Raw genomic sequence first — 20282 nt, forward strand, 5'->3', positions numbered from 1 at the left:
TGCGGGCCGTGCTGGGCCTTCTCAGGGGAAGGCGCGGGCCCTCGCCCTGAGGCCTCGCAGCACGAACAGGTGGAGGGTGCCCAGCCCAGCCCCGGTCGGGCGCCCTCCTGCTCCCTCCCTCAGTGCCAGTGTCACCGAAATCGGGAATGAAACCCCTTCACACTGGTCTATTAAAGAGCAGGCATTACTTCATTCGGCACCGGGTGCGTGGGGGATCTCTCCAGCCAGCATGCACCCCGGGCTGAAATCATGACAGGGATTTAAAACAGGTGACAATGTTAGTTACGCCTGCTGCTCCTACCCCTTAACTAACTATTGGTTAGTACCTTTCTTACTTCATCTTACAGATACAGTTCCAATTCCCTACGCATGCCCAGAGGGGAGGGGGCTTATTTGGGTTGGGGGCGTTTTCTAGCTAGGAGGTGTGGGTTTCACATGACAATGAGGCAGGTCAGCCTTAAAACAGTTTTGGCACTCTATTCTATTTTCCTAGACTTCGTCCTTGTGGTAATCCTTACTGTTAGTTAGTGGAGACAGTTTTTAACTGTAATTTTATGTCTACATACCAGGTGCACGCATTACAAAGTATCTTCTTCACATTATTTCCATTCCTTTTACACTACTTTGACCCTGCGTTTCAGGATGTTCTGTAACACCAGCACCAGGCCGAGCCACTGACTGCGGGGCCCTGGGGTTGCGGCCGTCAGCTCCTGCTGAGGCGTAGGAGCCCCCAGGTGTGGGGGGGGCTGGCTCTCAGCCTGCAGAGAAGTGGCCTCACCCTCAGCCTGCGGAGAAGTGGCCTGTGGAGAGGGTCCAGGTCGGGCCGGCGCCCTCCCCTGCCCCATCCCTACTTTCAGGGGCGCAGCGTGATGCTGTGTGGTTACGCACGGGTGGGCCGGGAGCGGCGAGGGGCTTCTGCAAGTAGGTTCCCAAGAGCTCAGTTACTGTGTTGCTCCTCTTCCATACTGCCCCTTCTGCCTTCCGTGCAGCGGATCAGCCTGGGGCTGAGTCAGGTGGGGCGAGACCTTGGCTGTCCCAAACAGGTATTCCCCCCTCGGGGCAAGACGTCTTGGTGCCAGGCCTCTGCAAAGGGAGGACAGACTCTGGGTTGGAAAGGGCAGAGCCAGCCATCAGAGGGGTCCCTCTCTCTCCAGCCAGGTCCCCCGCAAGCCCCTCTCCGGCATCAGGGAGCTCCAGTCCAATGCCAGGCTCCAAAACCTGCTTCTGTCTCACGAGGAGTGTCAGAGAAGTCCCCTCTTCCCCGCCCCGGGCTGGCCCTGCAGCCGGGGGAAGCACCTTCCCTGTTTGGAGGTACTTACCAGGGCGGCTGCCGCTGCAGCTCTTGCTGCTGCCTGTTGGTCTCAGTGACGTGCTTGAATATGTCCCAGCCTGCTTGATGCGGCTCCAGCCTTTCCAGGACCCGGACCGCTCCTGGAGAAAGGTGGCTGCAACAGCAGGGAAAAGTCATCCCTCAGCTTCTGCTGGAGACCCCTTCTGCCTCCACGCCCGTCCGGCCTCTGCACCCACCCACTCCTCCGTCCACCCGCACTTTCGCCCCGTGGTGAGTTTTAGGCCTTGGCTGTGGGGGGAACCCTGGTCATGCCCATGTTAGGAGGAATTAGGTACACTTGCTTACTCTTTTATTACATGAGCAACAAATCACACACACACGTAGTCACAGAAGCACCAAGGTTGGAAAAGACCTGTAAGATCATCAAGTCCAACCATCAACAAAAAAAAAACCCCAAACCAACCAAACAAAAAAACCCAACACACATCACACACCGCCATGCCCACTAAGCCATGTCCCGCAATGCCACCTCCACACGTTCCTTGAACACCTCCAGTGAGGGTGACTCCACCACTTCCCTGGGCAGTTTATTCCAGTGTGTCACCACTCTCTCAGTAAAGACATTTTTCCTAATGTAGATGAACAGCAGAAAAGCTTTGGAGAAAAGCACTTCTTCAAATCTGTTATAAAGCTGTTATCTTCAAAAGCTACATACTTATTGGGAAGAGTTGAAGAGATGATTTAAAGGGAATATGTGAGGGAGAAAAAATAGTCTGTCAAGACTTATACCTCCTGTGCTTTCTGCTGATTGTTGTATAGTGTGCAGCACTACATCAGTGATGACACCATGACACTGTGGTGCACTGTGCTGCAACTGGGGAAGAGCAGTCCCTGGGCACTGCAGACGGTTTTCCCATGCAGGATTATTACTGTGTTTGGATATGGTGTGGTTATGTGAGTAGGGAAAGAAATACCGTTTCAGTGTGGTACAGCCAGGGCTGGAGGGAAAAGGAACGAGGATCAGGGCAGGTCGCTCATGTGGGGATGAGGCAGTGGTTTGTTTGGGGGCTTAAAGATCTCTTCTGAGATGGAGATGGGGCTGTGTGTGCTGGAGACTGAGCTGAGGGATTCCTGTGAGTAGGGGGGGCAACTGATCGCAGTGTGAATCTTGGCTGCATTGGAATTGAGTCTGGTGGTTTCCTGCATCAACAACCTTTTCTGCTGTCTTCTGGAGGTAAGAGCCAATTGAGGTGGAATCTCACTGTGACTGTTGGTGCTGAAGTTCTCATCATAGCCTAGTCGGAGAGCTCTGGAGGAGACAGGAGAGGTGTCTTCTTCCAAAAGTTTGGCAGCTTACTGATTTGCTTCCTCACAGTTTATATGGTACACAGGGCAGGCAGGAGACCATCTGATGCCTCAAGGCTTTTATGCACGACCAAGTGAAAGCCTTGTCCAGTGTCCGGAGACAACTTCACACAGCCACAGCTCCGGCCGCGTGACGTCTGCCCAGATATCTCGGGACAGTTGCTGGAATGGGGAGGGAAAATGGTGGTGGAAGTTTCCTGCTCTCTAGTAAATCCTTGTTATCGTCACATTGCTTGTTTTGCTTTTTCCCCTACTGTACGTTTCCTGGTACCACCACCATCATACACTTTTTCTGGGACTTACAAAGTACTTTCCTTCTGTTTGTCCACGCCTGTGAGACTTCAGCTGCTCTGCCCTGTTGCACGGCTTATTTTGCTTCTCTCTGATCGTGCCTCTTAACTTATCTCTGAGGGCTTGATGTGCTTCCGTATTTTTTCCTCTTTGTCTTTCTCTGCATCTGTGGGTTTTTTTTATTTTTATTATTTTACACTCCTGTGCAGTGGACACCTTTCTTCCCTTCCCTCTGAATGAGCTGGGGCACTTCCTTGTCCCTGTCTGTGCCATTCCCCGCTCTCCTTGGGTAAACGGAGTCTCTGTGGCCTCCCAAGTCCTCACGTTCCTTTGGTGGCTCTTGGGGCCTTAAGTTTCACCGAAAGCCTTTCTCTTGCTGGCAGCGTGTGGTTTCAGATGCATCTTTCCCTTTCTTGTCACTCCTCTGTCCCATCAGAAAGAAGGGTCACATAGATGTTTGGACAAGGTTCTGGAGCAAGTGTTTTCTCATGGTTATTCCTCAGAGCGCCCTCAGTCACGAGGCATTCCCATCACCCTCTTCTTCAGAGCTGGCCTGGTCTCAGACATTGATTGCAACTTTCTTTGCTCCTTAGTTTGGGTGCAAAACACCGCTGGGTACAAAAGAGAGGATGCTGCTCCTGGCAAGAGCTGTTGGTATCAAAACTCCCTTGCATGATGATAGATGCTGTGAAGGGTCTGTGTACTCCCTGTGTCCTGCCTCAACCCGTGTACACGGTGGTAGAAGTCCTGCCTTTTGCTGCTCTTGAGCTTTTGACTGTTAGTGGCCTCTCAGTGGAGTCTTTCTTCTGAGTCCCACTCTTTGTTTTACAACAGGTCTGCACTTGCACACTCCTGTCCTGGCTTGTGGGGTAGCTGCTGATCCTCTCTCATTGCAGCTGTGAGCAGGTGCTGGAGCCTTTTACTGGAAGAGCAGAAATGGATGGAGTGGAGCGATTCAAGACCGTCTTGGGTGGCCTGGAGAGTGGAAAAAAAATTGATTTGGCAATAAAAACTGGCAATCTAACTTGGTTTTTTAGCTGCATGCAGTTTGACTGTCTGCAGGGGTAAATTCACCCCCACGCACGTTTAAGCAGTCATGCTTACAAGAAAAGCCAAGAAAGAAATCACCTTCATCAGGGGGAAGCATTCCTGCCTTTCTGTGAAATTTTATCCTTCAGACAGGTAAAAAAAAGGCCCCTTCCTTATACATTGTAAGGTCTTTATTGCACTTGATTTTAACCACACACATTTATTTCAACTCAGACTAACGTCTTCATTTGCCAAATTATAAAGACTGGGGATTTCGGTGCCACAAAAATCTTACTTAGCATCTGTATGGAAGCTCAGGCTGAACTAGCAAGTTACTCTCAAAGCTCAGGGAAGGTTGTTTGCTTTTAGTTTGCATAGTAGATACCTGTATAAAAAGTCTTCTATGGGTAGGTATTTCCCGCAGCAAAAAATAGAAATTAAAAAGGAAAAAGAACAACAACAACAACAAAAAATCTAAAAAATACCCAGAACATTTGATGAACTTTATTCTTTGACTAATAGCTGTTGCTATAACTAAGATCGGGAGATGTTGTTTCCAAAACTTTCAGACATTTTTCAGTACAGTTAGCTAAGTTTCATTAATCTGAGATTTGTGTATTTGTTTTGCAGCAGGTTTTATACTAATGTGTGTCTTTAAGAAAATTTCCATGTTTTCTTTTTGGAAGGAATTGGGATTTGTACAGTCGGATGGGAAGGAACTGCAATGAAATTACTTCAGAAAGAATTGGTAAGTGGTTGTCATCCTCAGGCCTGGAGGTACTGAAAAACCAGCACATCCTCTGCAATGTTAATCAGCTATCAATAATAAGCATAAAACTCATTTGTACAGAGGTGATTAAACCTGGCTGCATACAGAAGCGGGCTGCGTTCCCAACAGCGGCCCCGCCACTGACTTCAGTCCTCCACCAAACTCCTTTTTTCTTCTCCACCGCAATAAAACTAGCCTTTCCTGTACTGCTGTAACCTTAGTTCCCCCTTACGGCACATCCATTTCTCCCACCCAGAGAATAACCCGTTTCCCTCCATACGCCGTGGTCTCCCTACTGCAATAGGTGCTGGGGCCCAGAAGGTACCATAAAGGGGCAGTTCCCAATTCCCCAAACAATAAATGCAAATAACTGCTGGACAGCAATACACCACGGAAGGTGGTATGAAAGTTATTTTACTGCAGCCGCTACAGTACGTCACCGTACGATGCTGAGCTAGAACACTGCAAGGGAATGGGAAATGGCTTGGAGAAAAACTCTTGTGATTGCCCCTAGAGCTTCAGCAAGAAATGCAAAGATGAAAGCTGAGTTTTAAAAAGCACCTGCCATTTTTGACATAACTATAAGTCTGATGCAAAACACAATTTTTCACTGCTAACTGGAAACTCTTCAAGTGATTCTGGATTCCAAGTAAGATGTACCTTCCGTCAAGATATACTGAGGATTTGATGAGTTTACTGTATAGCCACAATTCTTCAGATTATGATGGTTTATATTGCTTTGCGTATGTGAAAGTCAATGAACTTTTTTGTCCCTTGCATGAAGTAGTCAAAACCTTTCTCCTTGTAAAAAAAATAAAATAAAATAAAAAAGGTTGTTGAAGTGATCAGAAAAGACTCTACTCAGTTTTAAATATAGAATATACAATGGTCTAAACTCTGCAATAAAAAAATACTGTAACTCTTGATTTCCGTGACAGTAGAGCCAAACCGTTCACTTCACCTTACCATCAAAAGTCAGCAGTTTCCACAGTTTCAAAACTATGTGTTGCAGGACGCACGCAGTGCTCTTCAGGGAGGACTCGCTCCCTGACTGATCGAGCAAGGCTTTTAACCAGCAGGATTACAATTCCACCTCTTAAAAGTTCAGTTTTCTTCCCCTGAATCCAAACTCATCTAACTAAAGAGGTCCTTCTTGCTAACAACAGCTTGAGGGCTTCTGAGGGTGCTTCCTGCTCCTCAATGTCTTTTTTTACCCCCCTCGACCACACTGTTCTTAGCAGAAGTTTTTTATTTTTCTTTTTCAGCCTTTTGTCTACCCATCTCCTTGAGTCTCTGCTCAACAGGGCAGCTGAGCCCACAGACTTTGTCAGATCCCTGCTGACACAACTCCTAAGGATACTGAGGATAATTAGTACAAAAATAAATGCTTTTCATGTAAAAAGATACTTCAGTGGTGCATTAATAAGCGATGTCTCACAATGCAGCTACGTGTTTAAAGTGTTGAATCTTGAATTGGTACAAAGAAAGCCTCTGAGGTGTCATGGAGTATATTAGTGTTCATGTGGACTGATAATTACCCCATGGAACCTGATAATGTATCTGTTCGTTGCAAAACTAGTCCAGCAACTGATTAAATAAACCTAATCTACATTTTACTGCTAATTGGCTTTTCTTCTTTGCATGATGATGGAAAAAATTCAGTATAGAAATGGACAAAACCTTCACAAAGTGAGCATGCCAGGAACAGACCGAAGGGGAAAGAGGGAGGAGAAATTTTCTTTCCAATGTTATGAGACATTCACGAGGATGTCTTTTTTTAACTCCATTTGATGACTTGCACATCCTGATAATAAATGCTAATTTATTGAAGGCTTCCTGAGACAATGGGGAAAAAAAAAATTACTTACCAGATTTGATCAGACACAGAAACACTAAGGTAAATATAAAACTATGTAACAACAGCAAAAGAAGAACCCAAACAACAAACACCACAGGTTTTCTTGGAAACCGGAATTTATCTAACAACAGTAAATTCATTCCCAGAGAGAAAGTAAGATGGCGACAACTAGGGAACGCACACAGAAGCATACGGAGCAATTAGCAGACACAGGAGTTCATACATGCATCCTTTCATCTAGCAAAGACATGGGACATGGTTTTTCCTGTTGTTATAAGGCAATATATTTGGTTTGTGACACTTGAATTTTTGAAAGGTTTATGCTAGCTCATTGGAAGACAATACTGAAGCTGTGCTTTGCATTCCCCTAACGGAAATGAAGTGAAAGGATTTGCACATGTATTATGAGACAGAACTTTGAACAATGACTTTGAACACTGTCTTATCGTGGGCTTTGGTGACTTTTTTGCAAGATAATAATTTTTGCAATGATTATTAGAGGACTCAAAACTCAGTAGATTTATTTCTTTTCCCTCCTGGTCTGGGAACTTGTAAAGCAGTTTACTCCATCACTGTCATGGGCACTGAATGGGACTCAACAGGTAGCACTTCACAAGCAAATTTCTGCCCAGGGAAGCAATACCTAATCTAAGGTGCGGATCACAGGCTGTTAACTTAGCTCTGTGTCCGCGCTTCAGCAGCGGTGAGGCAGTTTAGCCCACACTTACCACTCACCTACCGCAGGATTAAGCATTCAGAATAGCTCACGTGCTGCAAAAACATCCAAAGTTTGTTTACTCTGAACTACGAGTTTCTGCCTCCTCTACAAAGTTGCAGAAGCACCTCACAAGCATTTGATACCAGAGGCACTGATGTTTATATGACCTTAGCTGTGATCCTAGACCTAATAAGGCCATGATAGCAATCAATTACAGTAGCTCATTGGTGGCACTGCAAAAGTGACACTCACAAAACCAGGCAACCACCAATGAAGATCGTCGCACCTTGTGGCAAAGCTCGGTCGGTTACAGGCAGCACCCAGCTGACCGAGAAGGGACTCTCACAACATTTCACCCTATATGCACACCCAGAGAGGACCATGAGATGACCTTTGGCTCTGCTTGGAAGACCTGCAGCTTCGGGGGAATTTACACTGTCTGTGCAAATGGCAGAACTGCAAACCAGGTTTTTACAAGTGTATAAACTGTAATTATACAGCACTGTGCCCAGCCTGGAGCAGATTTAATAATACTATTATTAATACTGCCATGAGTCAGACCAACTCTCAGAGGGCATAGTGTAAACCTTGATATTGTTCTTCAGGAAAATAAATTGCTTCTCTGGTAACAAAGAGATCCATTAATTTTGCCGGCCTTTTCCATCTCTGCACACCAAAGACCATAAACAAAGCTCACACTGTACGGATTCTTCATTGCCAATCTATCCAACTGCTTTAGAGCGTCGAAGGGAAAGAAGCTTGGAAAGGAAATATGATTCTGACCTCAGTAAATTCATGGATAGATGCCAGCTAAAGGTAAGTAATTGCGCAAGACTGAACAAAAATATTATTCTTACCAGTTACATGAAATGCTTTACTTTAGGGGTCAGCTGAGTAGATGTCTTGCGCTGTAAAGCAGGACTTCTTTTTCAAGCTACTGCTTCTGAATAATTCATACTTCAACTTTGTTCTAGAGTCATTAATATTCCTTCTCATGTTCATTGAAAAATTAAAAAGCAAATTAAAAAAAAAAAAGATGGTATTGGACTAAAAATAGTCCTTTGGCCTATGTAGTGGCTACCATCAAAAAACCCTCAGCAATCAGCATTCTGTTCCTTTTGCTACACACACTGGAGGTTCAACACCTACAGTGCAGTAAATTTTGATCTTTAAAAAAACCAAAACAACTGGTGCGAGTCACTTCAGACAAATCATTCTGAGGAGCGTATTGGCTACTATCAGCTTGTATATAACCTGACATCATAGTTAAAGTCTTACAGCATCACGGACTCAGATGGGTCTCGTCTATGTGGTGCAATGCAGCCGTTTCACATCACGCAGAAGGCTCCAACCTATCTCTGAACGAGGTCCTCTGCCCAGGCTGCTTTGTCAGATCAGAGCATCACAGGAGTCCACTGCCAGCCCCTGGCTAGTCCAGATGCTCAGGCTTCTCTGCACTTTATCACACTGCTTTTTGCAGCACAAATGTACTACATTTATTTACTAGCTGAATCTTTTTAGGTACCATCCATATCTTCTAAAGGAATTATCATTTACAAGTCAGGTAAAGATTTGAGGCACCAAGGTAAAACTTTGAGTTCAAACATCCTTCTTCCACTTCAGTTTATCAAAATTGCTACAGCACTCCAAATAGATAAACAGCAAAGAGCCGGTAGTTTATCAACAGAACCGGTTTCTCATTTCATAGATCAGATTTCTCAAAGTGCAGTTTGACACAAAAAAGCCAAAAAGCAAACACAAAAAGCCGACACCTGAACAGATTGTAGCTTATGAAGTTAAACGAATACATTTGGCAACTCAGCACCTAAATCACTAGTCAGATTTTTCCTAGCCTAGACACGCTCCTTGGCAGACACTGCTTTGTCTCCCAGCACAGCGTATGTGCCTGACGAAGGGCAGGAATGGATACAGAGCTGGATTCCTTTCATCTGTGAGAGCTGTATCAGGAAAATTCTATGATCTGCACTATATCTTAAGATAACCAGACAAAAACCAAGGTAACGACCAAACAGCGGTTATTAATAATTTCTGCCTCACTGCCTCTGTACTGGGCACTCCACCAGATCTGTGCAGATACAATGGGGTCATACTCTTGTCATCCTGCATAGTTTGGGTGCCCTAGTAACCCTGATGAGGCCGCATACTCAGCTGGACAGTAACTTGTGGTTGCCCAGTTTCCTTAAAATGACACTAAGCCCAAGCCAAATTAATGTAAAATTTAAAGAAAAGCATTTATTCACAAAGTCAAAAACAAACAACACAGTTACAAAGGGTTATCAAATGCCAACATGTAGAAGTGCAAAAAAAGAAGTGTAAGTCAATATAACAAGGTTAAATATGGAACATCTCTCCCCTTCCCTTTCACAGCTGATTTGCTGCTGTTACAAGCTGAATATCAAGGCTCCAGTCTTGCTACACCTTACAAATCAGGCTGCAGCTGTTAGGAAGTGATTCTCCAGTAGAGAGAAATCACCTCTGTTGGAGGTGCACGTGCCCTGCAAGACCCAGTCTTCTCCCAGAAGTTTCCCAAAGGGTCCAGACAGACTTATACCACCTCCCCGAAGCTTGTTCCAGCCCTCCCTTATCCAGAAGGCACACTAATCACACACCTTGATTACAATAAGCCCTGTCTTACCTCCTTGAGATTGCACTGGTTATTAAACCAGAGCCTGTACTGTTAACCTGTGCAGAAGCAATTGATCAACTGCTGTATATTAGACACAATTTCGGCTGGTCCTAAAATGAATAAAACAACTGTGGGAGATTCTGAAACTCGCTAAGAGTATCATCTGAATCAACCAAGCACAGTGGCAGCAGTGCTTGGTGACCCTGCTCAAGCATATTTGCAGCGGGACCCTGAGGCCAGACAAAGCAGGAAACCGTAACGTGCAGGTTGGCAAAAGACTACGAGGCACAGGACGGCAAGGATGAGTAAGGCAGAGAGGATGAGTAAGGCAGAGGATAGCAAGAACCTCCACACTTAGAGCCTAAACCTCCCCTGTCTCCTGGTTGGAGGAAGCAGAACAGAGAGCGTGTCCTGCAATGAACAAGGGAAGTCATGATCTTAATGTCAATACTCAATGTTCTCTTAATGTCAATGTCAATCCGGAGGGGTAATACCTAGTGATTCAATTGGTTCTCCCTTTTCTTATTCTGAAATACATGAATCAAAGGTCATGTATCAATATCAGTCAGGAAATTAATTCTTCTGCTTCACCCACCACAGAGACACACATCTCCATTATACCAAGCAGCAGTTCTCCTGTAAGGAAGGGGAGTTGGCACCATCTTTCATCAAGAAATTATAAAGCTCTCGGCTGCCCCTTTTTGTGATTCACTCTGCATGTTCCAGTGTGAAATGAGCCTTACGCTGACCTTTATCCCTACCCTAACTGACGCATTAACCGATCTACTTAGTGCAAGCATTTACATGAGAAAAAACATTGCTCTTTAGTGCCTCTTGATTGAAACCAGACCGTAGCAACACACAATCTTTTCAGGGACTAGTGACTAATGCTTCCTCTTCCAAAAAATCTTTCTCCTAAGGTCTGTAACAAGCCTGAATGGAATAATGTGTCAAGTCCCTTCTCAAAGGTGCTTCTTCAGGGTATTTCGAGAGCAAAACACGGACACATCAGGAAAAGCAATTCCACAATTTACCAAATTTCAGAGAGACTCAGCCCTTGTAGGAAACAAGCGGTTTGCCACTGTATCAAAGCTAGAACTGCACCATCTATTCCTACATACCTCTTACCACGGTTTTCTTTTGTTTAGCACATAAAATGTGGCATAAAGCGTACGTGACCTTTCTAGTTACAGTTCTCAACTGTGTCCACAGAAAAAGACGACAGTCGCTTGCAAAATAAACGTATAAAAATAAAATGTATTTTATAACTATATATATGCATTTTACAATATATATAATATAATAATGGATTTTATATACATTTTTATATCTATTAAAAATATATATATAATAAAAATAACATAAAAAATAAACATATAAAACTCGCAAAAAATCAAGAGGACTTACAGGATCAGTCAGTTCTGGCAAGCTCGCTTGGTAGGTGAGAGGTCTACAGTCACGAGTATTATTCACCAAGACACAGGGAAGAAACATTGGTCCCAAATCGTCCCCATCGAGCACATCTACTGTCAGGCTGGTTGTACTTGTCCTTCGCTCATTAAGATTCTGTCCTCAGTCCTGTGGAGCAAACGAGTTACATCTGGTGAGACTTTCTGAACTCAGAATCTACAAAAAAGTCTGAAGTTAAAGCGAAGGGCAAAACATATAAGCACCATAATTATCCAGGTTCTAGGAAATAGCTAATTACAGAAACTTCAGCCTCTGAGCTACAGCCTTTAATTTCATAAAGGCTCAGAAATACAATTAAGAGGTAAAAATTTACCTCTTGAATTAAGAAATGGTGTGAGACATCTATTACTCAGAAATAATACAGTTTTGAGAAATTAATTCTCAGGAAATGTGTGAGATGAAGATACATGTCTTGTTAAATATATATAAAAATGGAGCGTATTTGTATGACATAGAGAGTCCCTCGTGCCTTACTTAAAATCTGAAATGTACTCTTATGCTGCCTTGTGTAGCTCTACCGGATCCTATCTGTAAGTAAAAGGACTTTCACTTACAGAAACAGAAAGCATAAGCAGTAACAGCTACTTTTCTAATTGGCAGTGGGAAGGCCATGGACTGTAATGCTCAATCCACCTCTGCATGCCACATTTTAGGAAAGATTTAGCACCTCCTTCCCCGCCTCCCCCCCCCCAAAAAAAATAACCAGCCAGAGGACAGCAATGAGATTGATCTAAGATCTCCAAACTGTACTCCATGTGGAAAGCTGATTTGTCTAGAGAATGAGTTATACTGCTCATGGTTTAAAGGTTGAAGAACACTTCTGTCCACAATAAAGCAGCTACAATGCTGCATCCCAGAAAAGTCTCCATGCTGCGTGACAGGTTCTTTTCAATCTATCATCGTTTCACTTTTTTTGTTTGTTTGTTTGTTTTGGGTTTTTTTAACTCTTTGGGTACACAAGACACCATTGACTACTGCAACTTCTTTATTGTCTCTTTTTTCTCTTTCCAGATGGTACAGAATAAAACTATACTTTCCTGAATTGTGGGAACCACCCGGATTATTTTTATACGCTGAACAATGTACACGCTAGCAACAGTTCACCGTTCCTTTCTTTCTTCTTTTGTTATCATAGCAAAAAACCAGCATGACTCTCCAATACTTTTTTTTTTAAATAGTCAAAAATATTTCCATTTTCATGAAGCAACTGTTGTGATAGCTTTTCTTTACAAAAAGAAAATCTTGCGGAGGGAGTATGGGCCATTAGCTAAGTCTTGCCCTCCTATCCGAGGATAACACTGACAGAAAAAAGCAATTTTTTTTAAGTATTTATGCTGTTTAATATCATCATCTGCGTAAGACGAATAGGTCATTGCTCTGAATCAGACTGGGTACTTATATTTTTTTTCCTATTTTGGAGTCCACTCAGTTCTTGGAACCCCTTTACCTTTACAGTTACTAAATACGTGAATTTCTGAATTCAGTTTTCTTCATGGTCAATGATGAAAAACAGTAACAGCTACAAGGAGCAGCCTTCATCATCAACCAATCTTTTCTACATTCCCCCAATATGTGCTCTTGAGTAATACTGGGTCAAAGCACAGATACAGAGTTATTGATTTCATAAGAAAACACATGGCCTTGCAAGACATTTCCATCATGCAAGCTGCCCTATGATAAAAAAACACGATACAGAGGCTATCAGCACAGCTCTAGTCCCAAACCCAGTACCACAAAGGTGACAATTTACTGTCTAAGGACATATATTCAAAGGAACGAACAAATTAAGATGAGATTGCTTTGTTGTACTGCCACCATGGATCCCAAGCTGTGCCTTCACCAGTTGCTCCCCCAGCGTGACAGACTTCCCTCCTCACGCGAGGTGTTCGCACTGCTGCATGCCATGCCCGTCTCTTGAAAACCACGACCTGCTCAACTACCCCAGTTACTTTTCTAGGAGTGCTGTGTCTCATGAAACTCACAGCTCTGACATCAAAGGAAAAGAGCAGAATAAATGCAGAATAAATTATTGGTAAAACAACAAGGCAAATCAGTTCTGAGCCTTCACGTATTCCTTTTCAAGAGATCAGCAAGTTACGTTACCCGGGTAAAACGACTTGTTCCAACAGCTGTAACTGTGTGGGCCAGGAGCATCTTTAAATATATCTGAGTGCGAGAAGCACCGAGACATCCTCGGAGCCTGTCTTCTATTGGGGGAATGCTGAACATGCCACAAAATATGTAGGGAAGTGGATTGTAAAATGTATTTACAATTCTGTATCAGAAGGATGACAGTAATATAAATGCGTGAATTCAGGAGCAAGCTATCTAAAGTTGCTTCAGAGCATTCTCATTTTCCCACAAACAAAGTAGTGTCACAACAGAGGTAAACAACAGAGGAGAAGTTTTCATTTCAGCTATTGTCGGAAGGACAAAAAGGGAAAAAAGCTTTCACAGCCTTCAAGGGCACCAAAAAACTTCCCTGATGACAGATACATAAGATACAGTTTAAACATCACTCTTCTCCGTATGCATTATCCACTGCCAGCCACTCTATCAAAACCTCCACATACGCTTGCAAGACAACTTGAAAGAAAAATCATACCTTCATAGAAAAATGCATTTCAAACCTGAAGGATACAACCAAATTATAGCCATTAAACTCATTTGAGATCAAATTAGCATTGCTAGATTTGTTAGAAAATGAACACTTAGTGACACCAGAAGGCACTTTTATGCATGGGCTGTACTATGAATTTGCAACTTGCTCTTTGTGCCAAAAAGGTTGTCTTGTTACACACACTGAGCAAGCTTTTTTAACCAGTAATAATATGTCTAAGCTTTCAGCAACCGAGATAAATCTTAAATAAGATCTTCAGGAGAAGAGTATTATCAGACCTGGTAGTTCAGCGAGACTTTTCCTTTCCTTTGAAAAATCTCAATCTCCAAACTAAACCCCCCCCAAATCAGTGGCACAAATGGTCGTTAAGAGAGCTATACTTACATTTGCTTGAACAATGACAAAATAATGTGTCTTTTCTTCGTAATTTAGTCTTTCCCGTAGAATACTGCTCCAGACAAAGTGAGAGGAATATCAAAGGTGCTGCTGGAAGTCTGAAAAAGTTAAAACAGTACGATAAAATTGAACATGCTTCGAAGTTAAAACATGTTTCAGATAGGACACAACGAGATGATCGATTGGATGGCACACCAAAATTGCATATGCTTTCCACATTAGAGATTTTAAAGTCTTCTATGTTTTCTCCCCGCCCAATTTACTCTTTAAGAACCCCACAATAAATAATCTGTACGTAACAGAATTCTGATTCTTTGCATATACATTATTACTTCCAACCACAAACTGAAGTCTAACTATCCTGCTTCTTGCAGATTTGCCATGCTGAATTAGCAGCTGTGTGTTCAGAAAAGCTTTCTCTATTTGTCAGCTGAGAGTTCAGGTCTTCCGTTTCTACGGTTTGGCGTGCCTTCATCTATTTTTTCCCACTATTGTAGAAAGTATCAAGTATTAGAGATTAAGAAATCCACGTCACTGTACTTACCTTTTCTTTATTCTGGCTTTCAAGAGGGCAAGGAAGTAGTAAACATGCGGAGAACATTAAAGCTACACACATAGGTGCCAGTTCACAGTGGCAGTTATGCACTTGTTCATAAGGTAGTAAATTCAGATTTCACAGTGCCCCGCCAGCGAGTAGGCTGGGGGTGCACAAGAAGCTGGGGGGGTACACACGGTTGGGACAGCTGACCCCAACTGACCAAAGGGATTTTCCATACCATAGGATGTCGTGCTCAGCAATAAAACTGGGGGGGAGGGTGGCAGGGGGGCCACTGCTCTGGGTCTGGCTGAGCATCGGTCAGTTGGTGGGGAGCAATTCTTTTCATTTGCATCGCTTGTTTTTCTTGGGTTTTATTTTCCTCTCTCTGTTGTTTGGGGGTTTTTTTCCTTAGTTTTTTTTTTTTTTTTAATTTCTTTTTATTTATTAAACTTTTTATCTCAACTCACAAGTTTCTTTCTCACTTTCACCCTTCTGATTCTCAACCCCATCGCACCAGATTTTGTTATTACCATCCTGCTAATGACACAATAGATCCTGCCAAACCTACAACCTGCAAAATGTGAAGACCAACTTAGGCAAGACACGTTCCAGAAATTACAGTCAGCACAGGGAACCAGATGTATCTATCTTGTTCTGTTCTTGCCAGAACTGCTGGGTGACCTGTCATCAGCCCCAGTGACTAACAGCAAGCAACAATCTCTAATCTGCCTTAGCTGAGATGCAGCTCCTAGGAAAACAGCTCTTTCAGAAAGTCACGCCTTGTGATTTTGGGAAAGTGTTTCAAGGAAATGTTTTTAACACTCTAGAATGGTAAGACTAAGCATGGGAATCTCACTCCAAGTTCTAGCTCTGTCACAAATTACCTTTTTCTTTTTTTCTTTTCACCAGAAGCATGGCACTTCTTTCTGAATGCAAGATGAGTTACATGGGCTACACAGACAGCCCAATGAAAACTGAGAAATGAGTCATTCCCACCCCCATTCCTTGGCACTCCAACACTCCTTTCACACTCTCTTCCCTGCCCGCAGGCAGGCCTTACGCAGTCTGCGCAACACGTACAAGAGGATGACTCCACCAGATATTGCCCAAATCATCTCCTATTTGAGTTTGATCAGCTCAGCTGCTGCCACAGCCTTTTCTGGCCTTACATGCAGTCTTGCCCCATTCTGGCCCTCTCAGAAAGCTCCTACAGGGATTATCTCACTCGCTGCCTTAATCACAACTGACAGTCTCCTTAAAACCCTCAAGTTGTTTCCGTCACTTCGCACATACAGTTAATACGGCCTCTCCTGGCTCCAGTAAAACCATCCACCCTCTGTACCCCCATTTCCCAAAAGCCGGCAGCACAGCGTCGGTGGGGGGAAAGGCACATATCAGAACCTGGGGCTGAGAGAGAGGCACCAACATCTGCCAAAGGGAGCTGCCTCCAACCAGGGCCGCTCCCCACCGAGTTCTCTGACAACAAAGCCCCGGTGCATGGTCTCACCAGGAGCGAGAAACAGCTTCCACGTCTGGAAAGCCCCCTTTATGAAAGGCTGTCAACAGCGATGGGGTTGTCCATGAGCATGAGACCCGCTTCAAGGCCTGGGGACAGCAAAGGCACCCGGTCTGTCCCCACCAGAGCACGCCTGCTCCACAGCTTGGAGCCGCCCCTCGGCGAGGAGGCAACTCTGCCCTCCCCTGGCCTGCCGACAGGCAACACTCACCTCCAGCTGTCCGGGCTCCAGCTGGGGACCCCCGGGGCAGCAGCAGGAACCGCTCTGACCCTGGCTGTGGGGCTGAGCACTCGGGCCCAGGGCTGGCGAGGGCCCCGCCCTCCCCTCCTCCTCCTCAGCCTGCTCAGCCTCTGCCCCCTCCGGCCCCGCCTCAGGCTGCCTGGGGCTGACAGGCTGCCGCCAGCTCCGCTGATTGGCTCAGCCACGGCCAATGGCGTGGCTGTTGTTGGGTGGGCACAGGCAGCCCGGGCTCCTCGCCGAGCTGCCCCGTGCCTGCTGCCCCGCTGTGCTGCAGCGCAGTGCTCAGCCGGCCGGGACGCCGGGCCTGGGGGAGAGGGCCTTCGAGCAGGGCCCTTCGAGCAGGGCCCTTCGAGCAGGGCCCTTGCACCGGGGGCTGTTCGCTCCGCAGCACGAGGCGCGTGCACAGCTCTGCCCTCCCTGTCCCTGAGTGCTCTCAGGGGTCTGGGCCTGCTCGGGGAGGGGAGAGGGAGCGGGGCAGGAGGGGCGCTCCCTTGGATCTGCTCTGGCGTGGTCAGTCTCTCCAGAAAAGCAGGTGTGCCTGTGCTGCCAGCCACAGCCCTGGGCAGGAGGAGCTGCGTGATGGGAGCCTCTCGCATCGGCCAGGCCGGCACCTGGCAGGAGGCAGGGCTCTGCGCTGAGCCCAGGGCCTTCCTCAGGCCTCGCCTTCCTCTGGGCAATGAGGAGGAGAGACACCCCGTCCTGGCGCGGCCCAGGACATCCTCCTGTGGCCAGAGGGAAGGACAGAGCCCCCGTCGCTCTCCCCGCGGGGACTGGCCGCTGTCCTTCGCTTCTGTTCCCGAAGCTCCCCCGTGCTGGCAGGCCCCACAGAACTTCAGGGCCAAGCAAATGCCGGAGCGCTGGGGGCTCCTGGGGCTCAGGGCAGGTTTGGGCATCTCCGAAGCCAAGGTGCGGCTGCCCCTTTGCTTCTGCGGATGCAGTTACTTGCTGCCCCCTTAGTGGTCAAAACTGCTTCTCTTCATGGCACACGGACTGGACAGAAGCCACTTCCCTGTTAGTCTGAGAGGACTTCAGGGAAACGAGGAAGTCAAAGCATGCACGCATGTATGAGGACAATGAAAAGGAGCTGTGTCAAGGTTTTTCTGCTGTTTCAGATCTGAACTCAGACATTTGTGTGCATCCCAGCACCAAGTCAGGTTTTCTTCCTCCAAGCTGCACAGCTTTTCGCCAGCGAAAGTGAGTTGGGCTGAGATGGTCTTTGGGATCACTCGGCTCCTTTCTTTTTTAATTGGGTGCCTACACTTCCCTTTTTTTCAGCAATTTCTTTCTCTCTTCCCCCCTTCCCCCCCTTCAGTTCCACCCTCTTTCAAAGGTAATTATGATTTGACTTTCTGGACAGATCATCGCATAGGCAGACACAAGATATAAGTATAGGCTGGTCTATACCTTCAGAGCTGTAGGCTGAGCTATTCTACTCTACCTTTGAAGGCTAGATAGGTATGGGCTATGGGTAGAGTTACTCTTTGCCAGTTATTATTTCTTTTGGGGTCCTGTGACAGTGATGGTAAGGTCATCAGCCTGCAGCTCACTGAAAGAATTTTGATGGCGAATGCTGTTCTGTGTGTTTCATTTTCAATAATCATTGCATTGAGCTAGAATTATTTCTATGCCATTAGGTGATGGGAATCTTCTTGCACTCGTCTTCTGTTTCTGGATCGCGTCCTGACAGCCATTGTCATTCAAAGCTTTCCTGTCTGTTCCCGAGAGGAGTGATGGCCACGACATGGAACAACTCCTGTGAGTAATGGCTTCACCAGTAGGCTTGGATTTAGTGAATCCCCATGGACAAAGGGATGTAGCAGGTGCTCCATCCAAGAATTTTGATGTGCTGACACTCTAGTGTGAATGTGGAGGTGTTTCTTCCTCCTCCTCCTCTTCCTTTTCCTCCTCCTCCGCTGGTTCTTCGTCATCATCATCATCCTCCTCCTCCCATTCCTCTTACTCCTGTTCTTCCTCCTCCTCCTCCTTCCTCCTCCTCCATCCTTCTCCCTGCTTCTATTACCTTCTGTTTTTCTTCCTCCTCTTCCTGTTATGCAGTTATGCTGTTAACACTCCTCTTCCTTACCCTCATCCTCCTGTTCCTTCTGTTCTTTTTCTTCATTTTCTTCCTCTTATTCCTCCTCCTCTCTTCCTCTTTCTCTTCCCCCTCATCCTCCTATCCCCCCTCCTACTTTTTCTTCCTTCACCTTCTCCTCCTCTTCTTACTGCTGTTCCTTTTCCTATTTCTTCTCCTCCTGTTCCTCCTCCACCACCTCGTCTTCCTCCGCTTGCTCATTTCTCATTTTTCTCCTCCTCTGCCACGTTCTGTTCCTTTTCATCCTCATCCTATTTTTTCCTCCTCCTTATCCTCATCTTCCTTCTTGTGTTCCTCCTTCTCTTTCTCCTTCAACTTTTCTTGCATTTTCTCCTCATCCATTTCCTTTTGTTTCTCCTCATCCTTTCCTTGCATTTTCTCCTGGCCAATTGTATGAGGTTCCACAAGGCCAAGTGCCGGGTCCTGCACTCAGGTCGTAACAACCCCATGCAACGCTCCAGGCTTGGGGAAGAGTGGCTGGAAAGCTGCCCGGCAGAAAAGGACCTGGGGGTGTTGGTCGACAGCCGGCTGAATATGAGCCGGCAGTGTGCCCAGGTGGCCACGAAGACCAGTGGCATCCTGGCCTGTATCAGAAATGGTGTGGCCAGCAGGAGTAGGGAGGTGATCATGCCCCTGTACTCGGCGCTGGTGAGGCCGCCCCTCAAATGCTGTGTTCAGTTTTGGGCCCCTCACTCCAAGAAGGACATTGAGGTGCTGGAGCGTGTCCAGAGAAGGGCGACGAAGCTGGTGAGGGGTCTGGAGCACAAGTCTTGTGAGGAGCGGCTGAGGGAACTGGGGTTGTTTCGCCTGGAGAAGAGGAGGCTGAGGGGAGACCTCATGGCTCTCTACAACTACCTGAAAGGGGGTTATGGTGAGGTGGGTCTTGGTCTCTTCTCCCATGTAACTAGCGATAGAATGAGAGGAAATGGCCTCAAGCTGCGCCAGGGGAGGTTTATAATGGAAAGCACAGGAGGTGTAAGTCTTTACAGACTATTTTTTCTCCTTCACATATTCCCTTTAAATCATCTCTTCAACTCTTCCCAATAAGTATGTAGCTTTTGAAGATAACAGCTTTATAACAGATTTGAAGAAGTGCTTTTCTCCAAAGCTTTTCTGCTGTTCATCTACATTAGGAAAAATGTCTTTACTGAGAGAGTGGTGACACACTGGAATAAACTGCCCAGGGAAGTGGTGGAGTCACCCTCACTGGAGGTGTTCAAGGAACGTGTGGACGTGGCATTGCGGGACATGGCTTAATGGGCATGGCGGTGTGTGATGTGTGTTGGGTTTTTTTGTTTGGTTCGTTTGGGGTTTTTTTTGTTGATGGTTGGACTTGATGATCTTACAGGTCTTTTCCAGCCTTGGTGATTCGGTGATTCTGTGTCTGTGTGATTCATTGCTCCTGTAATAAAAGAGTAAGCAAGTGTACCTAATTCCTCCT

The 20282-nt window shown here is 45.8% G+C and overlaps 1 long non-coding RNA gene across 1 annotated transcript; it reads right to left on the reverse strand.

The window, feature by feature from the left end:
* Window positions 1–858: 858 nt before the first annotated feature.
* LOC132321612 (uncharacterized) lies at window positions 859–16805 on the reverse strand. Its single transcript, XR_009484811.1, has 6 exons — window positions 16720–16805; window positions 14443–14552; window positions 11376–11546; window positions 2505–3922; window positions 1320–1445; window positions 859–1083 (listed from the first exon to the last, which is right to left on the reverse strand). It is a non-coding gene; the product is annotated as an uncharacterized LOC132321612 (long non-coding RNA).
* Window positions 16806–20282: the final 3477 nt, after the last annotated feature.

The sequence above is a fragment of the Gavia stellata genome, unplaced genomic scaffold, assembly GCF_030936135.1.
Source record: "Gavia stellata isolate bGavSte3 unplaced genomic scaffold, bGavSte3.hap2 HAP2_SCAFFOLD_154, whole genome shotgun sequence".
Lineage (NCBI taxonomy): Eukaryota > Metazoa > Chordata > Aves > Gaviiformes > Gaviidae > Gavia > Gavia stellata.